This window comes from Rattus norvegicus, chromosome 2, assembly GCF_036323735.1.
Source record: "Rattus norvegicus strain BN/NHsdMcwi chromosome 2, GRCr8, whole genome shotgun sequence".
Lineage (NCBI taxonomy): Eukaryota > Metazoa > Chordata > Mammalia > Rodentia > Muridae > Rattus > Rattus norvegicus.
Window position 1 is genome coordinate 65,507,019 of NC_086020.1, and position 24,596 is coordinate 65,531,614.

Consider the following 24,596-nt stretch of genomic DNA (forward strand, 5'->3'; position numbering starts at 1 on the left):
TCATTTCCAGGTCCTCAATTCTATTCCATTGATCTACCTGCCTGTCTCTGTAACAATACCTTACGGTTTTTATCACTATTGCTCTGTAATACTGCTTGAGTTCAGGAATGCTGATTCTCCCAGAAGTCCTTTTATTGTTCAGAATAGTTTTTGCTATCCTGGGTTGTTTGTTATTCCAAATGAATTTGCAAATTTCTCTTTCTCAATTCTATGAAGAATTGAGATGGAATTTGATAGGGATTGCATTGAATCTGTAGTTTGCTTTTGGTAAAAATGGCCATTTTTATTATATCAATCTTGACAATCCATGAGCATGGGAGATTTTTCATCCTCTGAAATCTTCTATTTCTTTCTTTGGGTATTTGAAGTTCTTTTCATACAGATCTTTCACTTGCGTGGTTAGAGTCACACCAAGTTATTTTATATTATTTGTGGCTATCATGAAGACTGTCACTTCCTTAATTTCTTTCTCAGCCTGTATATCCTTTGAGTAAAGGAAGGCTACTGATATTTTAAGTCACAAAATAATACACAGAGTATGTACTCATTGATAAGTGGATATTAGGGAAAAATACAGGAAAACCCATGATGTATCTTACAGACCATAAGAACTTCAAGAAAAAGGAAAACCAAAGTGTTGATCCCTCAGTCTTACTTAGAATGGGGAACAAAATAATCATGGGAAGTTGAGGGTGAGACGGACTTGGTAGGAACAAAAGAGAGAGAGAGGAAAAAAAGGGAACAGGGTTAGGTGTGGAAGGAGACAGGCAAGATGTACAGAGGGTCAGAAATTGAACAGAGGTGTGTAGCATTGGGGGATGGGGAACTGGGCATAGCCACAAGAAAGTCCCAGACACCAGAAAAGCAAGAGGCTCCCATGACCCCACAGGGGTGACATTAGGTGAAATACTGAACAAAGGGGAGAGAAAATCTAGAGAGACTATAACCTGAGGTTAAACACAGCAACCTTCACAAAATTTAAACACAGAATTGCTCCAGTCTAAAGGAAAAACAGAGAAAAAGAGTGGAGCAAAGACTAAATAAAGGAAAGGCTATCCAGAGACTGCCCCACCTGGGGATCCATCTCATACACTGCCACCAAACCCAGACAATGTTGATGCCAAGAAGTGCTTGTTGACAGGATCCAGATATGGATGTCTCCTGAGAGGCTCTGCCATAGCTTTATCCATACAGATATGGAAGCTTGCAGCCAACTATCTGACTGAGCATGGGGATCTCAATGGAGGAGTTAGGGGAAGGACTTAAGGGGTTTGTAACACCATAGGAAGAATAACAGTATAAAACAACCATAACCCCCAGATCTCCCAGGGACTAAACCACCAACCAAAGAATATACAGGGAAGGACCCATGCTCCAACTGCATATGTAGCAGAGGATGGCCTTTTCTGGTATCAATGGGAGGGCAAGCCCTTGGTCCTGTGAAGGCTTGATGCCCCAAAGTAGGGGAATGCTAGGGCAGTTTGGCAGGAGTGGGTTTGTGGGTGAGAGAAGCACCCTAATGAAGGCAGGTGGAGGCAGTGGAATGGAGGGTTTGAGGAGGGGAATCTGGAAAGAGGATAACATTCATAATGTAAATAAACATATTAACCTATAAAATTTGTTTAAAGAGAGTTATAGAAACCCCTATTTAATTTAAATGTTCATGATGTCATAATCTTCACTGAAGCAATAGAATGCAAAATATCTTATATGTTTTCATCCTAAAAATAATATTTTTATTTTATTTTCAAATTTAATATTATTTAATTATCTAAGTCCAAAAATTTAAAAAGTTACATAATAGATTTTGAAATATATGGTTGACATAAGTATATTATTTGTAAATTACAATAAGTTGATTCTTTTAAAAATGTTATTTACTTATTTATTTTACCATCTACATTTCTATGACTTTGATATATGTTCAATGCTATCATTACTATTTGCTTATTAAATTATGCTTTTATTATTTAAAATAACATTTAAATTTAAATATATTTTGTCAGTATTCTTTCCCTCTACCAATCTTTCCAGATCCTCCCCACTAATAGTTCTTTCTCAAGCATTTAAAGAAGTGTTCAACACCCTTAGTCATCAGGGAAATGCAAGTCAAAACAACCTTGAGATTCCACCTCATACCAATCAGAATGGTTAAGATCAAAAACAGAAGGGACAGCAGACATGGAGGATGATGGGGAAAGAGGAACACTCCTCCATTGTTGGTGTGATAGCTAACTGGTACAACCACTTTGGAAATCAGTCTGGTGGTTCCTGAGAAAATTGGATATAGTGCTACCTGGTGACCCTGCTATACCATTCCTTGGCATATATGTGAATGGTGCATATAACAAAGACACATACTCCATTATGTTTATAGCAGCCTTATTTTTAATAGCTAGAAGCTGAAAACAACCCAGGTGTCCCACAACAAAATTATGGATACAGAAAGTGTGGTACATATACACAACCACACTATGCTGCATTTAAAATCAATGACTTCATGAAATTTGCTGGCAAATAGAATGAATGAGAAAATATCATCCAGAGTGAGGTAAACCAATGACAAAAGAAGACACATGTTATGTACTCACTAATAAGTGGATATTAATCCAAAAGCCCACAATTCCCATAATTCAAGGAAGGCCACGGTGTGGATGACTGAGTCCTGCATTGAATTGGAAACAAGATGATTGTGGGAGGTGGAGGGAAAGGGGGACCAGAGAGGGTGAAATAGGAGGAAATAAGGGTGGCAGCATCAGGATCTGGAGGAGATGTGAGAGAGGTGCAGAGGGTCAAGAAATTGAAAATACGTAGCAGGGAAATGAGAAACTGGGGATAGCCATCTGAGGATTCCAGGTACCAGGAAAACATGAGGTTCCCAGAACTCAACGTGTATAACTTTAGCCTAAATGTGCAGAGAAGTAGGAGATAGATCCTGTAGAGACCTCCTCCAGCAGATAGGCAAGGCCCCTGCTCAAGCGATGGGGACACCCACACATCTCAAAAATTTTAACCCAGAAATGTTCTTGTCCAAAGGAAGAACAGGGACAAAAAATGGAACAGAGACTAAGGAAGGTTGAATCAGGAACTGCCCCACTTGGAGATGCAACATGTCTACAGACCAAACCTAACACCGTTGCCATGGTCAAGAGTCGCTTGCTAACAGGAACCTAGTGTGGCAGGTCCTGAGAAAGTCAATCCAGCAACTGATCAATACAGATGTGGATGCTCGAAGCCAATGTCAGACAGAGTTCAAGGCACTTGGTGGGTGAGCTGACAAAAGAACAGGAGGAGAACAGGGAAATTGCAGCCCTATTAGAAGAACAACATAGGCTGCCTTCCCACCCAGTTCTCCCAGAGTCTAGACCACCAACCAAGGAGTGTACCTGGAAGGATCCATGGTTCCAGATATATATATATAAGTAGAGGATGGTCTTGATTGACAACAGTGGGAGGAGAGGCCCTTGGTACCAGGGAGGCTTGATAACCCAGCATAGGGGGTCGCTGGAGTGGTGGGGCAGGAGGGTGTGGGTCGGGGAGCACTCTCACACAGGCAATGGGTAGGGGATAGGGTGATGTGGGATGGGAGGCTGGTGAAGGGGTATCCTGGAAGTTGTATATTATGGGATAGGGGGTTGGTGGAGGGGATAACCAGGAAGTGAGATATTATTTGAGATGTAAACGAATGAAGTGGTTAATAAAAAACAAAACAAACAAACAAAAAAAAACGATAGAAATCAATGGCATTTAAACATGAAAACAAAGTATCCTTCAAAACCCACCATAGTGAACCAAAAAAAAAAACACACTCATGCACACTCACACACATCATAAAAGTAAAAATAAAAATAAAAATAAAAAATAGCAACAACAAAACACTGTAGACTACATAACAAGTTGGACACATCCTCCTGAGAATGATAGCTGTCCTTGAGTGGTTATATAACAAGTAACACTTTAACACACAGTAAGGAACCATTTTAATTCAACCTAAAGCAGTAGTTCTCAGTCTTTCTATTGCTACAAATCTTTAATACAGTTCTTCATGTTCTGGTGACCCTCAAACATAAAGTTATTTTGATTGCTACCTCATAACTGTAATTTTGCTACTGCAATGAATTAATCATGTAATATTTGATATGCTGATATCTTATGTGCAGCCCTTATTAAAGAGTAATTAGATAGCCAAAACAGTCATGACACATGGGTAAATATCATTGGCCTAAAGGATTACTATAATTTCTGTTTGTTTAATTTTGACTAGCCTTGAATTAACGGTTCTCCTAGCTGGACCTCATCAGTAGTGGGACTCATGTGCCTGGGTTAAGAGTTTCTTATGAAATTGTAAGATGTGGAACTGGAGGAGATGATGGTGTGTATAAATGAAAATATTAAATGCTACAGTTACCAAAGAAACCCACCAGAAATGTGTTATATCATTTTCAGCTACAGGTCAAAATATACTTATTCACAACTTACCACCAAGTATCAGACACCATTGACTAGTACTATATTCAGAGTACAAGACCATATTGTCAAAGATGCCATTTTTATAATGAAACAGAGAAATATAACTGGTATTCAATTGGAATCTTCACTCCTAGTGACTAACATTCATTGTACTGGAAGATATGATGAATGCTACCACATACAAAGAAAAGTAACTACAAATCTCATGCTGCTATGAATGCTAAGAGCAATCTACCTGCAAGATAAATCCAGTGGCATGATAGTGACTGAAAAATATGATATTTATGCCCATTCCATGAGAAGGAACCCATATCTGAAATTGATAATGATTCCTGTAACCTGAAACAAGGTAGCTTATTGGTCTCATAATAAATTTTCAACTATTCTGCTAAATGTAGATAATAATAAATGACATATTGCTATACTCATAGAACAATACCTTATTGAATATTCATCAGAGAAGCTTCTTTTTGTGGTCAATAAAATGAACACAAAGACCTAAAACTGGTCAATATTCTAAGACTGAGAGACTTGGGAATACTTTTCCCAAAATGACATGTATTTATCATACCCTCCCTCCTTCAGGAATCAGTACAAAGAGGAGGCAGAAACATTGTAAGAGCCATAGATTGTTGATCTATACAGGTAAGCAGTATTTTTCAGAGAAAACAGAGGTGTTACACATATGAACTCACACAGATTATCACAACATACACAAGACATGCACAAGTTCAAGCTAGACAAAGTCTTAGCATGAAGAATATGAAGTGTAAACAAAATCCTAACCTTAACATTGTACATGAAATCCAATCATTAACCAAGAAGCTCTTTGAGATTGACAGGTGTTAGAAGAACAAAATCACATGACTTCAATGGAGTGACACTGGGTATATCAAAACGACTCCAGGAGTAATTGACCAACATCATGTGTGCATGTCTGTGTGTGTGTGTGTGTGTGTGTGTGTGTGTGTGTGTATGTGTGTGTGTCTGTGTGTGTGTTGGGGTGTCCATGTGCATGCATACATGTGTGTATGTATACAAGACTATATTTATCTTTCATTTAAGAAGAAAAATGATTTTGAATGGGTAGATAAGGGTTGAAAAAAACAGGAAGGGATTGGGAAATGATAATGTTTGGTGTCAGATCCCAGGACAGAGGACTTGGGTATATATATTTTACATATCCAAGTAAACTTGGTTCCTGTATACTACCAGTATCCCACAATCCCAAGTCCTGACCTCACATACCCTACCCCCCTCCTGAAATTTCCAGTCTATGAGCTGGGAAGCCCTGTACAAGAGCCTTTTCCCTATATGATCCAGACATTTTATTTTTTTTTTCTCTTGCTTACCGTTTCTGTACATGTGATTTTTCTTTCAATATCTTCTTCCTTTTCTCTTTTTCCCTTTCCATAGCAACTTCCCTAGCCTCCTTCCCTAGGTCAGGTGAGCTTCCCTTGGAAATGAGAGGACTTTCCCAATAAACCTGTATTTAATAGAATCTTATCTGGTTTGAATTGGCTCACTTCATGAGTGGAAAAATAAATTACCAAATATGACCAAAATAAATTTTATGAAATATCTAAAAATTAAATAAAATATTTATTGGAGTGTTTTTTACATTGTAGAATTTTCATATTAGAATATGTATAATTGCTAATATACCATATTTACATAAATTTATGTATTTGTTTTCCAATTCATTGCTATAATGGTTCTCTTTGATAAACCTTATTTACCATTCATTATTCTTGATAAGTATTTCATTTTTACTTCTTAAAAAATTGTGGCTAATTTTCCAGAATTAGTTAGTCTATGTTTTGTTCTCAACCTTTTCATTATGAAACCTTCAGTAATCATGTTGCCACTTGATTTTATTCAGGTCCATTAGGTCTTCTTCATTATTTGCCGACCATATTTATAGCTATTCATATATTTCTTTTTATTTTTTAATTTTCTTCAATCTTTTATTAAAGTCCAGTCATTATCCTCCTCCTGGCATGTTCTCCAACAGTTTCTATTTGCATTCCTCCTCCCCCATCTCCAAGAGGATGTCCTAACCCCCCACCCAAACCATTCAATCCTATTCTTCCCACCCTTCCCTAACCCAACTCAACCTACCCCAGACAGCCAGGCTTCCCCACTCACTAGGGTCTGAAGTCTGTCAAGGATTAGGTACATCTTCTCTCACTGAGGCCGGACTAGGGTGTCCTCTCCTATACATGTGTTGGGAGGGTGGGGCTCATACGAGCTAGTGTATGCTCCCTGGTTGGTAGCTCAGTGTCTAACAGATCTCCATATTGGGACTGATAGGCTTCCTTTGGAGTGGCTCTCCCACGCAACCTCTTCCAGCCACTTCCTAATTCAACTCGAGGGGTCTCCAGCTTGTGTCTATTGGTATCTATGTCTGTCTTGGCCAGATGGATTTTGGGATTATGATTCTTTTTTAAATCTCAGATTCTGTAATTGTTAACCTTTGACTACAATATCTCTTTCTTTAAAACCAATCTGGTGAATTTGTGATTATGGCGCTTTCTACTTAATAATGTTTCTCTTTGTTTAATTAATTTTATTGAATTTTTAATTTTTCATAAATTAATGTCTGTTTTTTCAATCTTAGTTTAGAAATATGAGCATTTTTTAAGACAGTTACCCTATCTCGATGGTTAGTTCTATGGCCAGATATTTCCCAGGAAAGTTTTTGCTTATTTGCTTTGCTATGCTTAAGCCTTCCTTTTGCTTCTTTATATAACATATAGAGTTTATTGGAAACTGAGCTTTAACTCTAAAAATCACTTTGCCATCTCTAAAGAGCCTATACTTCTACCTTTTCCTGTTTTTTGTAAATTTTCATTCTATTTTTACATATATATGATTGCTTTGTAAAACTTAGTTCAGTATTAACACCCAAATTAGCAAAGGGAAAAGCAATAAGCTGTTGATTAGAAAAGACGTGACAATTACTTACATTATTTTAAATTCTTCAGAATAGGAAGAATGAATTTAAAGTCTTGAGCTGTAGTACAACTAAGATGGATGCCAAATTCTATGTGGGCAAGAGTGGTATCCATTTCCCAGACCTCTAGGTCTGTAGGGCAGGGTAATTTTTAGGTACCTTGGTTTTGTTGACAATGAGTAATCTGTGACAAGGCCATGTACACATCTGTCTGACATTGATTAATGGAGAGAAATCAGTAACTGCTACTGTGCTAAGAAACAAATCAGTTTGAAATTAAGCTTAATTGACATATTCAAATGTTTCCACACATACTCAAGCCTGAAATCCACCTTGGAATTTCAAAGTAAGTTAATGAGATTCTTCCAATACAATTCTTGTCTAAATTGGAAGTAAATACCTTCATTTTTACAAAGTTACACTTTTCTCAATATAATCTTCTTGTTTGCTATTTGCACTATGTATGTATGTGTGTATATATATATATATATATATATACACACACACATATATATATGTATATATAATCATTAACTTACTTTTGTAAGCTTAGGGTTTACATGGCAGATGAATAGATGAAATAGTATGATTGTATTTGTTTGTTAAGAATCAACATGTTGTGGCTGAAGTGATGAATCAGTATTTAAGAGCCCTGACTGCTCATTTGGAGGTACTGAGTTCAATTTCCAACAACCATATCGTGACTCACAACCATTTATAATGGGATCAAATACTCTCTTTTGGTGTGTCTGAAGACAGTGACACTGTACTCACATACATAAAATAAACAAATAAATCTTTTAAAATATTTTAAAAAACAAACAACATGTACAACAACTGTGTTTTGCAATAAGAAACAAAAGCCTTCATAAGGAAAAAATGTATAAAGTAGAGAATGAAGAAAGACTTGTAAAGGAGAGCAAGACCGACAGAGAGAAGACATATATGACCAAAGCATGTAAACATGGGAAAATCATTTTATACTAGATGAAAGTAACACATGATGTTTCTCCTGAAGAAAGAAGAAACCATAGATAATTAGTCTGAAGAATTTGGGATCCAAATGTGTGCAAAAACTTCGATCATTGGGGTTAGGACCTGTTCATCAGTTAGTGACTAGGATATTGACAAGAACAACTTTTTTACATATGGAGAGAAAATTAATTTAAGATATTAAAATTCTCACCAATATTTTGACTCCATTCATTTGACACAGATTTATAATGTATTGACATATTAATTGCTGTATTGCTGTAATAAAATGCCTTAAATGAATCTGAATGGACATTAAAATTTCTAACAATGGAAAGTTAGATAGATATGGAGAAATATGTGAACAGGAAAGAAAATTACGAAAATCTTTATGTGCATATGTAAAGGACATGTAACAAATCATATTTTGAATAATTAGCACATGGTAAACCAATCCGGTAGTGATTAGCAAACTTCATTCCTACTGGCTCGTTTTAAATGGTGGAAAGGTGCTATGCAAACTAACAGAAGAGAAGGTCATCATTATTTGTAAGCAGTTGTGGGCTCCCAGAGTCATAATAATGACAGATATGGCAAGAAATGCACAAACATACAGTAGAACAAACATTATTGGATTTGCCAACCATATTCTAAGTGAAGATAAGAACCAAATATTGGGCTAAAACCCAATATTTGACATTGTGGTTAAAGAGGTCCTTTTATCCTATCGTTGTTAGTATAGATATTTCACAACACTAATAAATGACTAAAATTAGGAAGAATTACAGTTTTAGCGAAAGTGAGTGAAGGGGGGATGTGAGGAGAAGTTTTGTTTGAACCACAATGGTTATTAGAACAAGAGGTAAGACTTTACCTACAATAAGCAAGTAAAAACATGAAGAGATTATTTGAAACATGTGAGTCACTGATCTGGCAGAACACAAGTTACCCATAGAAAGATCTGAGGTTTGGCATCATGGTATATATTCAAGTTTTACAATGAATGGCTTTGGTGGTGTGAGAGGGATAGAAGGCTAAATTGTACTTTATTAGACTTTAGAGAATCTGTCAGATAAGCCAGGATCTGTAGATATAAGATCTTTGTATAAGAGGAAAAGAATGTATGTGTCTTTGTGTGTGTATATGTGTGATAAATAAGTATAAGAAGATGTAACTTAGATGTGTATTTACTACAAATACTTTATTCATTTTATGTAAAATAGTGCATACATTTGGATATAAATTGACTGTTACTTAGGAAATAACTTATCCACATCACTGGAAAAAGGATTTGGGTGAGAGTTACTCCTGTTTTCTAAAATCCTAGCTTCAAAACACCATAGACCTGATTAAATGAAAAACATAATGTGATTTTGTTTGTTTGTGCTCATTTTTCTTGCAATAATAAGGAAACTCTGAAAGATTTATAATTGTAGTTTATTAAACATAACAGTCACACTGAATCTGACAGCCAATTAGTCAAGAGTCTGTTGAATTAAGTAAAAGAGCAATTCACACACTGTAAATAAAATATAAATGAAAAAGAAACATTTAGTTAAAGAATTTAAAAGATGTAAAACTTTTAGAAGTAACTGACCTTTGTTTCAGATTAGTGCACTTATGTACATAGAGAGAAGTGTAAAAATAGTAGATGTACCTTTAATTCAATGAAAAGAATAGCCCAAAGTCCCTAATTATGTTGTTCATAGTGGTAGGCAATTATTGTCAGTTTTAATGCCTCACCCCTGTATCAGCCTTAGGCAAATGCTGTCCGTGTTCATGAATATTGGAGAAAGCATGTCATAAATCTGTAAAGTGAAAATGAGCATCTTTCAAGCTGTCCAGCCTTTTGCAGAATTTGCAAAGCTAAACATATATTTTAATCTGTACATCTGCTGTTTTTATTTGGTTCCATCCATCTTTCTGTCTATTGTGTTGCATCCTTCCTTCTATTGATCCATCATTTCTCCTAAGGGCAAGTAAGTTGACAGACAAGACAGGCATTGCCTGTCCTTAGCCATAGAGTCTAAGTAGAAATAATTACTGTATATGAAGCTGATGCAGTATACCAGGACCAACACCTCAGGTCTCCATGTCAGTCAGCTTACTTGTTAAAATGACAATGATGAAATGTAGGAAAGTGTAGAGTACAGGAATCCTACATGATTATTAGGTTTATTCTTCTTGTTTTTTAATAAATGGAAAACAAGTTTTAGCTTTCTTGGAGTTTATAATTGAGAACATAATTTCTCACTGGATAATTTGTCTACTCCAAACAATGTAACACTAGAGGGGAAGAGATTTGGAAAACTATATGTTAAGTGACCACATATTTGATTTTTCTCTTACCACATGCCTTGTCAATATCACTAAGTAGTAGCTGGAATATAATAAGTGTATATTATGCAAAAATATTGCACACATAAACTTATATATACATATATATAAGTTTATCATTTTACACATTTAGCACATTTCAAATATTCACTTTCAAACCATATTGCATAATTTGTGGACCTTAAATGGGAATATTGAGTTAACAGTTTAAAGTTAGTGTTTTAAAAATTTTAACGAACAGTACATCTGTATTGCATATAATACAATGATGAGCTTGTGTTGAATATAGGAAGCTGATTTTCTTGTGCTGCAGTGATAAACACTGAGTTATGTTTACAAGGAAGAATTAATACAAGTTTTAAATATTTTTAGGGTTTTTAACTCTATCACAAATTATTACATTAAAAAATCTGATATTTTTGAAAAGAGTAAGTTGCTTTCTATGGTCAAGGCAGAGAATATGCAAGGCAGATGCCATGCATGCGCTGAACTGTACAATAAATGAAATGAAGAAAACTCAAGAGACCCTTGCTGGAATCCTATAGATCAATGATAAGAGAGCTTACCATAGCAATGAGGGGGAGGAACGATGAAATAAACTTGGTTAACACTCTTGAAAAGTAGGTTCCAAGACATTTCCAAAGTAATTAAGCCATCAGAAATCAAAATAATAAAGCCATGAGAGTTAACTAAAACACTTATTCATTATTTTGTACCTAGGTAAGTAAATATAAATGAACACTCATTCTACTGGTGTGAACTTTATTTTTGTGACCGCTATATAACCTTAAAGATGTCTGTTTTAGAGAAAGAATGTTGGCTGAAGGAAGATGAAATTATCTGACGAAATCAATTATCTTAGTTCTGTGTTGAAGGAACTCAATTTAATTTCATGGTAGTTGATACCATATACTAAGACTTATTGAAAGGAGGGTCTATTATTGAGAAGTCTACAAGAGTAAAAAGTGGCCACCCCTTCTACCCAAGTGAGATTTTTTTTCCTCTGTGTTTATGTTTTCTGTTTCTTATTTCACTGCAAGTCCACTTTGTTTCGGGAGTTGTACCAAGCGTGGTATGTGCTCGCCTACCCAGTAACATATCTTTAAATCAAACTGACTTTCCCTGTCACAGCAGCTATCAAATGTCAATAGCTCCTTGGCTAAGAGTCGATTTCACACTGGCTCTCCAGTTTCTGTGTTGAGACTTTGTCTAATTTGAACTTGTTCAGGTTTGTACACACTTTCACAAGTTCTAGAAGCTCCTAAACGTCTCTTCTCTTCTGTCAGGAAAATATGGTTGGTTTTGGTGAGTATTTAAGAATGCTATTACCAAAAGGAAATGACTATTGATAGCATGATTGAAAAGATTTGAAAATAACTAGTGATAAGGCAGTTATATGTGTAGTATTTTAAATATAGCCACAAGTCACAAAAAATACAAACATCTGGATCGGGATCATAGTACATAGATTTGAGTGTATATTTTCTAGGGGCAATATTCAGATGACTAATAAGGATATGAAGAAGTATTTATGACTACTAAAAATTTCAGATCAAGAGCATTTTGATATTTCACTTCACATTCATCAGAATGGTAGTTTTAAAAGAAAAAGAAACAGAGTTGATAGAAAGGTGGAAAGTTTGGAAGCCTGTATCTTGTTTCAGTGACTATGAAATGGTTTGTATAAAACCCCAGGGCTATTTTTTTTTTGGTTACTATATGGACCATAATTACCATAGGTAATTATTCAGTTCTAAACCTAATGTTGAGTAAATGGGGCTTAACTAATTGATCTTTTAAATTCTGTACATTATTGTTTTAAGTGGACAGGGATTGATGCAACCATTTAAATACAAGTTGGGGAAGATACTAGTAGAAGGTAACATGTGCATGTGGTTAGAGATGGTTCCAATTTTGAAAAGGAAGACAGGTCTGACAGAGACAGCATGGCTAAGCCTTGATAGCATTATGCTAATGAAACAGTCTGGTGAAAGAATATCAAACACCACATGCTGCTATTGATTGGGTGCCTAAAATGATCAATGTGTGGTACTGTTCAATCTCAGTGATCAGACAAATATTAAAACATTGATTCACAAAATAGTATTAGTAGGAGTTATAGGAAGTCTTAAGAGCTTGTCCTAGTAGGAGGTTCCTAGATCACTAGCTTGTTAACATGAAGGAGATAAGGAGACTCTACTTTTCTCTTTCTTGTTTTCATCTTCTGACTAGAGGAGGCCCTCTCCCAACACACATTTCCTTTCCCAATGTGGTTCCTCATTTCAACCTCACAATAACATGGTTAATAAAATCATGTATAGTAACTTCTAGATCTTTGAGTCAAAAGAAATTACTCCACTTTATAAATTGATAGTGCCATGATAAAAAGATGACTAACACACTTACCATACACGCACAGAATAGAATAGTGGTTTCTTGGGTCCAGAGACCATGGAGAATTAATGAACTTGGAATCCAAAGAGATTTTTATTTGAGAAGCATACAAAAGTTCAGGAGAAGAGTTCTAATAACATTTTGTCCTGAACAGTCTTCAAAAAAGTATGGTCAAAACTTCAATTTATTTCAATACTAGAAGTAATAAGTAAATGAACAGTAAAACTGCATCCAAAAAGTCTAGTTCTCTACCTTTGTCAAATTCTCAAAGGATAAATAAAAACATTGTTTATAAAGCACCAACTATGGATAAAAGTACTGTTTTATAAAGTACAGGTAAATTTGCAATCAGTGTTTGGTATTGTTCTTCTTCTTCCTATTATTATTAGTTATCATCATTATTATTTTAGAGTTAACACCTTAATCTTATGCAATTTTTGGTGTTAATATAGCATGGATTATTGCATTTCAATGGGACTATGTTTAAAGATTTCATATAGCTATGACACAGGTACTACTTGTTGGATGGTCTTGTTAAGGTTCACAGTCCATCATTTTGGGATAGCTCTCTGAGCTAGGCATAAAATATAGGACTCTTTCCAGCTTTTCCCTAATTAAACCACAGGAGTCAGCAGTTTATTGGTTGGTGCAAATATCTGCATCTGACTCTTTCAGCTGCTTGTTGGGTCTTTCGGAGGGGGCAGTCAAGATAAGTTCTTTTTTCTGAGTGCTTCATAGCCTCAGTAATGGTGTCTTGGGCCCCTCCTTGAGCTGTATCCCACTTTGGGCCTATCGCTGGACCTTCTTTTCCTCAGGATCTTCATTTCCATCCTTGCAGTTCTTTCAGACAAGAACAATTATGGGTCAGAGTTTCAACTGTGGGATAGCAACCCCATTCCACACTTGATGCCCTGTCTTTCTGCTGAGGAGGAAGGAAACCCTGTACCGGACCAGCAGTCTCAATTAACGTGGACCCCTGGAATCTCTCAAACACTGGATCACCAATCAGTGAGCATACGCCAGCAGTTATGAGGCCGCCAACACATATACAATAGAGGACTGCCAGGTTTCAGTTTAATCAGAGAAAATACACCTAACCCTAAAGAGACTGGGTGCTCCACGGAGTATAGAGGTCTAGTGGGGTGGGTGGGGTGGGGACATCTTTGTGGAGATTAAATTTAGGGAGGAATTATGGTGTGTGGAACTGTCGGAGGGTGGAGCAGGAGGAATAAAATATGGAGTGTGAATAATAATAATAATAGTAATAATAATAATAATGATAATAATAATAATAATAATAATAATGTAGAACTCCCTTTCTTGGTGTGGCTTCATCTTCTTTGACTTCTCGCAATTGCAGTATGTATCTAAGAAAATATACCTGACTTATTTGAAAGATAGTCCTGTATAAGGCTTCGATCCTGCACTGCTTTTTCCTCCTAACTATGATTAGTTGCTGTGTTATAACCAGTCATTAGTTCCTGCCCATAACATTAAGAGCCCTTATATACATCACCCTTTAAAAAATAAAATGAACTATCTCTCTGAATGTGACTCCCACAAATTCTTTCGGTCAAAGTCATAATCAGCTGAACCCTGCTTGCCTCTTTGTGTCATTTGCCCTCATGTGCCCGAGGCCAACAACCCATAAGGAAAAGGGAGACTCACACTACTAAAACAAGAAAATAAAACAAACAAAAGTATTTGTAATATGTTTCATATTTACAATAGTGAGGAAAGGCCATTTATTAACTTTAGATTATGTAGGAAGCATGAAGCCTGGAACAGTTGTATAATGACAGCCTAGTAAGAACAGAGCATGTGTAGTCTGTGGCCAAGCTGTAGGTACATTTCTCAAACCTATATTATTTAGGAAGTTTCACATTAATATTACTAGCATTTATGTACTTTTTATAATAAATTAGTAAATATATTAATTCTAACTTGTTTTGCCAGTGAGAAGCAAAAACTCTGATACTTTTTCTTTAAAGTACACCAGCAGACCTTTATCTGTGTAATTTCAGGGACGAGGCATTCATGGAATCTTCCAAGTCTTGAAGATGCAGGCACACACCAACACAGAAACATCTAGTCCACACAGTCTAAGCACGAGATTTACTTATGAAAAACATGATGATTTAATCTCTAAAACTTCTATTTGTATCTTGGCCACTATCTTAGTTTTGTTATTTTTGCTGTGAAAAAACACTAGAACCAATGTAATGCTTAATAAGGAAGACTTTTAATTGGAACATTCCAGGTTCAGAGTTAGTCCATTAGCATCGTAGCAGGAAGCAGGGCAGCATGCAGGTAGGCATGGTACAGGAGAATCTGAGAGATTTACATTTCAATCTGAAGGCAGTAGAATGGACTGTGCTGCATTAACATATTTTAAGCATAGAAGATCTCGAAGCCCACCCCTGAGAATGACATACTTCTTCCAATAAAGCCATATGTACTCCAACAAGGCCACACCTCTCAATAGTGACACTCCTATGAGCCACCAATTCAAACACATGATTCTGGGGATGGAGGGCATATTTCCAGACCACCACATTCCAATCCCTAGACCCCATAGGCTTGAAGCCATAATATAGTGTGAGATTTATTTAATGTCCTCATAGTCTATCACAGTTTCAACAATGTTTAAAAGTTCAAAGCTCAACGTCTCTTCTGGGATTGATGCAATCTCTTACCTGTAATCCCCTATAAAATCAAAATTAATAAGCAGGTCATATCCTGCCAGCATATCATGTCACATGATATTCATTGTCTCTCCAAAATGGAGGGAAGGAGCAGAGTGAACAATCCTGGAACGAAGCAAGACTAAAAACCAGCTTGGCAAACTCCAAAATTTACATCACCATGTCTGATATCAAAATGCTCTTCAGATGTCCAACTATTTTCAGCTTTGTCTGTTATAGCACACTTCTTTCCCTTAGACTTGTTCCACATCCTGTCAGCAGCTTTCCTCAGAAGCTGTCCCATGGCTCCAGCCTCTCTCACTTTTTGAGGTCTCCAAGTCAGTCCTGGCTTCAGCTTCACAACCTCACACAATGACCTTTCACATCTTCATATAATGGCATCTCTGGGCCTCAGTGCAGGGACACCCTTGACACATGACCAGCCTTGGTGATATTTCTTAGTTGAGGAAGAAGACTCTATAACCCCTTTTTTCCTATCCTTGACTCTAGCGCAAGAACCAAATGTCTGAATCCGCCAAGCTCTGCTGATTTCTGAGGCTGGAAAATAGCCCCTCATTTAATTACATCTTCATCAGTTTTCTGGTTTCTATGGTTTTCTTCGTACCATGACCAAGGCAAGTCATAATAAGGAAAATATTTAATTGTGTGTGGCTTGCAGTTTCATAGGTTTAGTCCAATATCCTTATGGAGGGAAGCATGACACTGTGCAGGTAGACATGGTGCTGGAGAAGGGGTTAAGAGTTCTAGGTCTTGATCCATAGGCAACAGGAGATTGCTTAAAGGAAGGAAACCACAAAGTTCACCCCCCACAGAGTCGTACTTCTTCCAACAAAGCCACAACTCCTTTCAGCTCAATTCTCTATGGGTCACACATGAGACTATGAAGGCCATGCCTACTCGAACCACCTCAATCACCTAGTATAAAACATAGCTTACAATCTACATTTCTTTCACTAAACCATTTTGACTTCTCTACATCATTAGTCTATATTTATACTTATTTTTGCTATTTCTCCTAAAATATTATTGCTTGCTCATAACATTAAAATTTGAAAGAAAACGTCAATTGTTGCAAACTTTTGAAGCTTATCTTTCTTCTACACTCATGGACATATATATGGCAGATTACATGAACATAACTACTTTGCGATTTTCACATAAATAATATAATGTAGTATCTGTATTTCCTTGTCTGGCTTCTTTTATTTAGCATACCCTCCAGAGCCATCCTTGCTACTACAAATGGCAGGATTTCTTCCAATTGTAAAAGATGTTTCATATCTATATGTTTATTTATGTGTCACAGATATTTAAGCAAGTCACATTTGCTTTATTTGTACACACTGACAGTTATTTGAGCTGCCCTCTGCACCTCGTTTTTCATTAGTAATGCTGAGACTAACCTGATAATGAAGGTAGTGTTTCATGGTATTCACTTTATTTCGTTTCAATATATGCCAAGAAACAGAACAACTGAATCATATACTATACCTGATTGTAGTTCCCATGAACTTCTGTCCTGGATGTCACAATTTGTATTCCTACCAACATGAGAGAAAAGTTCCTTTACTCGACTTCTCAATTTTGTTATCTGCCAATATTGTTATATGCTAATCTTTCATGAACTTTATGTCTCCATGAGATTGTACTAGATTGTAGTTTTGCTTTTCATCTCTTGGGAATGTTATATCCAACATTTGTTTGGATGACCAATGAAACAGGGGCCATAGTTTTGCTGGTGGTGGCTACAGGCAGAATGATGAGGAAGTTGGGTACCCAGTTTAGCTTTCACTCATTCTATCCATTTCTTCACTATGTATTCTATGTTATAAATGTTACAGACCATATTTTAACAATAATTCTCCAAATAAAGTTGAATTTTGCACGAAGTAAAGCTACATGGGTAAGTTGCATCCTTCTGTTTAAGGATAAAGCTCAGACCAATGACAAACCAATGTTTTACTATTGTTACAATTTACTTCACTTTCTACATACAATCTCCAAACTAATTTAAAGATTCACACATGGCATCATTAGTATTTGTAGTGGAGATGCCATCAGGTGTAGGCAAGGAGGAAGAAGTGGTTTGAAACAATTTACTAATTTATAGTCACTGAGTGAACAAAGCAAGATAGGAGTCTGAGCTGAGTCTAGGACTGTAGGTAGATAATTCTTAATAGATTTGAAACCTGGCTGTCAATTTCCTCAATATGCCATTATGTTCTGTTTTTTAATGTACTTTATCATTCTGTAAAATACTTTTTTCTTTTAGTTTATTTTCCACATTATGTAAAAATGATCTTATTGTATGCTTCTGAGACATATATGAAAGAATGAAAATGATTTTATGAATCAAAATACTAGTTAATGATCTATTAGAATATGTTATGTAGAGAAAATAAAAAGGATTTATTAGTTAATTTTCTGCCTTGTGGTTTGATAAGTCATGGATGACAAAGGGGAGTGGCTCCTGTACAATTTGGAGAAAACACAATATGTATCTGCTCAACCCTGTTAAGTTTCTATTTATTTTATTTTCTGCCTCTGACTTTAACGAATAGGAGTGGGTTCCTTACAAGTCTCTGTAGGCGTCTCCAGCTGCTTTTTCCTTCTCTCTCTCTCCCTCTCCCTCTTCCCCGTTTCTCTCTCTCTCTCTCTCTCTCTCTCTCTCTCTCTCTCTCTCTTTCCTTCTTTCCTTACTTCCTCCTTTCCTTCTTTAGTTCCTCCTTTTTTCTTTCTTTTTTTTCCTGATTGAAATATTGAGCAATGATAAGCATGCATTTTGAGTCTTAAGAGGATCTACAGCTTAAGCTAAGACAACAAAATGTGAACTGATGTTACAGTTGTAATACTTGTTTCAAAGGTAATTTTGACTGTATTTGTCCTTTGATTAAGGTATTAATATCTTTAAAAATGTTGGAATATGTGTGTAATGTTGATTAAATTTCTCAAAAAAATTAATTTATAAAGTCTTGCCATATACTTTTGTTCCTTGAGATGAAATTGAACAATCTGATGAATACAATACCATGATGTGATTCAGATCCACCAGCGTATTTATATTTCCACAAATTTCCACAAGGGTTTAGAGAAGAAAAATAACAACATATCTTTGTTTGAATATTTTAATATATATTTGCAGATAAATGAACATATTATGTACATATTATCTCAAAAATCATTTCATCAGAGAAAATTGTTTATTCTGTTTATTGTTTATTCTTAAGAAAATTGTTTATTCTTAAGGAACTTCAAGCTACTAGATCATTGAAACATAATAAGATATAAGAGAAAAATAAATCAATTGTTCTAGAATTTTCTTCCTTAAATTAATACAATAGCAATATTAACATATTTTCCCACCCTTCTTTGTATCTATGTTGAAATTTTAATTAATTATAGAGCATCATGTATTAAATTTAATATTCATTTTCTTGCAATTGTTTCACTAAATAAGAGAAAATATATGTTCTGTAACTCTATGAAAATTAGTACAAACTTACAGAATTGACTTAAGCAGTAATAAACCAGAGCAACTGAAATACTCACAATATATATGCTGAGTAAAATATGAAAAAGTTGTAACAACATGATTAAACACTTCAAACATTTTTTTAAAAAAATACCAAGAGTATTTTACTCCTGGAGAATTTTATTTACTCCTGGAGAAAATAATCCTCACCAGCCATTGATTGCCTGTAACTCTTCGTCGATGGGATCCCTCCCTAGAACATGCATTGTGGATTGTTTTTGTCATTGTTCAGGTCTTGTGTAGGAGTCAATAATAATTATAAGAAAATATGGTCATGAATTCAAGAGGTCTTCTGGGTGACATGGAGAGTTTTAAGCTTGTAGGCATGACTAAAAAGTAGTCATGTATGATATTTACCATTTTAAAGTAAGTGGAAGTTCATGCCGATAAACCGAGTATTCAATGGGGGAGCCATGAAGTTCAGCTTCATTCTTTTGGTTATTTTTTGATTATAAAATTTTGGTTATTATTTGGTCATTTTTTGGTTGTGAAAAGTTTACAATCAGTCTCCGATGTTTTTTAAAAAATATAAAAATAGACTATGTTGTTAAGAATGTTAATTTCTTAAATATTTTTAGGAAAAGTGTTCTGCACTAAAGTTAGCTGCATTTTAACTAGGTTAATTTATTAATTTCTTGAAATAAAACGACATGAATCTAATATTTGGTTAATTTGCAAGATTTCTCAGTCCTGATCAATATTTATTTACTTATTGAATAGAAGTAGAAGTAGAAGGTATTGCTAGGTTTCATTTTTGGCACTCACTGACTGCCTTTGTAATCATTTTGATGTATGGGTTCATAGAGGAAAATATATGACCACAAGGTGGCAGTAGCACACAATGAGCATTGTGTTAGAAGATGTTGGACCTGTGGTAGGTGGGTGAATATCTTACAGAGCAAAGTCTTCATCTCATACAATACAGGGCATGATCACAATCTAAAAGGAGTAGAATAAGGTTTTATAGGGAAATAGAATTGAAGAATATGCTTAATTCTTTATTTCCTACCACTGAATCTTTAGATGGATCATTTGTGAGAGAAAATCATGAATAAAGTACTTGAGTGTTTTAATGCACTTGGAACTTAACTTTTCTCTGAAAACAAATGTTCAATGCAGTTTCACATGGCATGAAAAATAAACAAGGTCTAGATGACCAAAGGACTCTGTGGGATCATACTTAATACAACTTCAGGTATAAGAATTTGAATTTGGCACAAGTAGACTTTTGCCCTAATGGTTCTTATCTGCAAAGAGGAAAAGCCCATGAGGATATACAGGGTAGAGGGGTCAGTATTGTGTTTTTTTTTATAGTGGCTGTGTGGTAATTGTATCAATATTTCTATAACTAGAATTTTGTTAAATAGATTAAGAGACAATATACTGAAACATGTAAAATTTAGATATGTATACAAATCAGTATAATTATATGTCCATATCATTTTCTTTATGTATCTTCCTAAATTGAAAATTAAAAAGAAAATGCAAAAAACAATCTTAGAATATGTAAATACTGAAATATCATAAAAAACATTATCAGTATGCCATTACATAGGTACTGTGTACATGAGTGTACAGTTCTAATTTTATATATATATATATATATATATATGTATGTGTGTGTGTGTGTGTGTGTGTGTGAATGCATGTGTACTCACTAATCACACTTTAATGTGGTTTGTCAGCAAGTTCCAGAAATGCACTTTTCCCTCTTTAGCAGTGGCAGGATTCTAAACACATGCCCAGCAGAGACCAAAAGCTGAGTACTTCTATAATGCATGCCAGACTCTTTAAAATTTGATATCTCTCTTTCTGGTGGCTGTGTATGTTATCTTCCTGAAACTATTCTTCAGTCAGTATGTATACGTCTGCCTTCGTTTTAAGTACAGAACACCTCTTGACAACTCCACTGTTTGACTTCAGGTAATCTTTAACTACCTCTAAACAACAGACATATTATAAAATGATGAGAATTTACATGTGCGTGGTTTATACATTCAACAATTACTACTAAGATACAAAGGCTGAATTAAAATTTTGTTTGTAATTCAGGAGATAATATTGTTCAACAGAGGTACCTTACTAGATAGGGCCATGGCATGTGCTTCCACGTCTCCTAGCTTGCGTTTTCTGTATTTTGATGCAACACAGTGTTGAGACTCAAGTTGCTTTTAATGGGTCCATTCCCACTACTGTAGAGTCTATGTCTAATGACATCTCTGCTATTATGAACCAAAATAAATCTGTTCTCCTTTAAGTTGGTTCTGTCACGTCTTCTGTCACAGTTGTAAAAAAGAAAAGAAAAAAATGTATACAAGTTCCATATGGATTTGTAGTTTCACAATTCCATCACAATGAATCACGTTAATTATGTGGGGCTACTGAATTCTGATAGATTATAATCTACTCCCTGTGTTATTTCATACTTTTCACAGTGTGTGTTATATCCCACATGTCTGCTCATATTGAATGAGAATTCAATGCTCATTAGCTCCTGGGATTCAGCTCATTTACATCACAGTGCTGCACAGGACTTCCATCAGAACTTACAATTAACTTTTCCTTAATTTATTCTCGCAGACATTATAGTGTCTGCTGAATACTCATCTCAATGCTGACACTCATAGCAAGTGGAGTGGCCATGCCATTAGGAGATCCAAATCATGATGAAGACAATGCTTCATTGAAATCAACGAGTTCCATTAAAATATCATTAAAATGAATGAACTAATTAAAGTTTTAAAAAGTAGCAATGGCTATGAGTTACTGAAACTTTACTTTTATGAAAATATTATTATTTTCATCATCATTATTATTATTGGTGATGATTTAAACAAATGGGAGCTAACCTGATAGCATTATTGTTAATATATTCTTATATTAAATGTAATCTTCTCTCTCAACATTTTATTAATAAAACATTATATTTATACATATAACACTTTTTGGCATTTCAAGACAGAAGGATAAATAAATAAACTTACCGGTCTCATGAACATTTGTTCTAACCAAGATATGAATCAAAGATTTAATTTGGGTCCACAATTCAGGACTTTTCAGGGTGGTTATAACATATTTATCAATATTCAGTTCATAAAAATATATTTATACTATTGAATACACAAAATCATACATTATTACGTTTCAACAAAAACATCTTAGTATATATAATATTAAAAGATAAAATAATAAAAACAACTATTCAGTGGTGTCTACTGATTGTAAACAAGAACATGGAAAGCCAGCCAATGTACAATTAAGAAATTATGCTTGTTTGTTCTTGTGCTCACATATAAGCACTTGGAAAACAGGGAATATTAAGTTCCGAGGGTTGTTTCCTCAAAGGAGGAGATATATACCTGGTTTTCGTAGAGAAAGCTGGGGAAAACCTTAGTTAATAACCCAGTAATATTTGCACTATCTGTGGACCAGGCTACTGTAGTTTCTTTTTTTTTTTTTTTTTTTTTTTATTAACTTGAGTATTTCTTATATACATTTCGAGTGTTATTCCCTTTCCCGGTTTCCGGGCAAACATCCCCCTCCCCCCTCCCCTTCCTTATGGGTGTTCCCCTCCCAACCCTCCCCCCATTGCCGCCCTCCCCCCATAGACTAGTTCACTGTGGGTTCAGTCTTAGCAGGACCCAGGGCTTCCCCTTCCACTGGTGCTCTTACTAGGATATTCATTGCTACCTATGGGGTCAGAGTCCAGGGTCAGTCCATGTATAGTCTTTAGGTAGTGGCTTAGTCCCTGGAAGCTCTGGTTGCTTGGCATTGTTGTACTTTTGGGGTCTCGAGCCCCTTCAAGCTCTTCCAGTTCTTTCTCTGATTCCTTCAATAGGGGACCTATTCTCAGTTCAGTGGTTTGCTGCTGGCATTCGCCTCTATATTTGCTGTATTCTGGCTGTGTCTCTCAGGAGCGATCTACATCCGGCTCCTGTCGGTCTGCACTTCTTTGCTTCATCCATCTTGTCTAATTGGGTGGCTGTATATGTATGGGCCACATGTGGGGCAGGCTCTGAATGGGTGTTCCTTCAGTCTCTGTTTTAATCTTTGCCTCTCCCTTCCCTGCCAAGGGTATTCTTTTTCCTCATTTAAAGAAGGAGTGAAGCATTCACATTTTGATCATCCGTCTTGAGTTTCGTTTGTTCTAGGGATCTAGGGTAATTCAAGCATTTGGGCTAATAGCCACTTATCAATGAGTGCATACCATGTATGTCTTTCTGTGATTGGGTTAGCTCACTCAGGATGATATTTTCCAGTTCCAACCATTTGCCTACGAATTTCATAAACTCGTTGTTTTTGATAGCTGAGTAATATTCCATTGTGTAGATGTACCACATTTTCTGTATCCATTCCTCTGTTGAAGGGCATCTGGGTTCTTTCCATTTTCTGGCTATTATAAATAAGGCTGCGATGAACATAGTGGAGCACGTGTCTCTTTTATATGTTGAGGCATCTTTTGGGTATATGCCCAAGAGAGGTATAGCTGGATCCTCAGGCAGTTCAATGTCCAATTTTCTGAGGAACCTCCAGACTGATTTCCAGAATGGTTTTACCAGTCTGCAATCCCACCTGCTACTGTAGTTTCTTATCCAGACTATTATCTTGAGCATGTAGAATCATCCCTAAGGTTTATTTTAAACTTTTCTTCTAAATTAATCTATGGAACATATCTTGTGTAAGTGTTTTTTTTTTCTTTTCTTTTCTTTTTTTTTTTCAGAGTTGGGGACCGAACCCAGGGCCTGCGCTTGCTAGGCAAGTGCTCTACCACTGAGCTAAATCCCCAACCTGGAACATATCTTTATGAAAATGTCACTTGTACTTTACAAAGAATTAAAATGTAGTTATGTCTTAAAGTGTTTTCTGCACGCAAGGTTGAATTACTTATCATCAGTAGACTTGTTTTTTTTTCATTTTGTGCTTAAATACTTCTACTGTAAATTATTCAAGGTAAGATGAAGTTTGAACCAACAGGTAGGTACTTAGTCATGTTGAACTGAAATACCTTGCCCCCCCACTAATTAAATGATGTATTTATTCAGTTTATATCATGATCACTGTCCCTATCCTAGTACATCCTCCCACAGTCCCTCTGCTTCTCCCCCTCTCCTCCTCTGAGAGGATAGATCTTCCCCCACACCAGGTACACCACACCACCATGGCACATCAAGTTTATATAAGAGTTGCCTTGGTTATGGTGTATTTTCACAGCAATGGAAACCCTAAGACA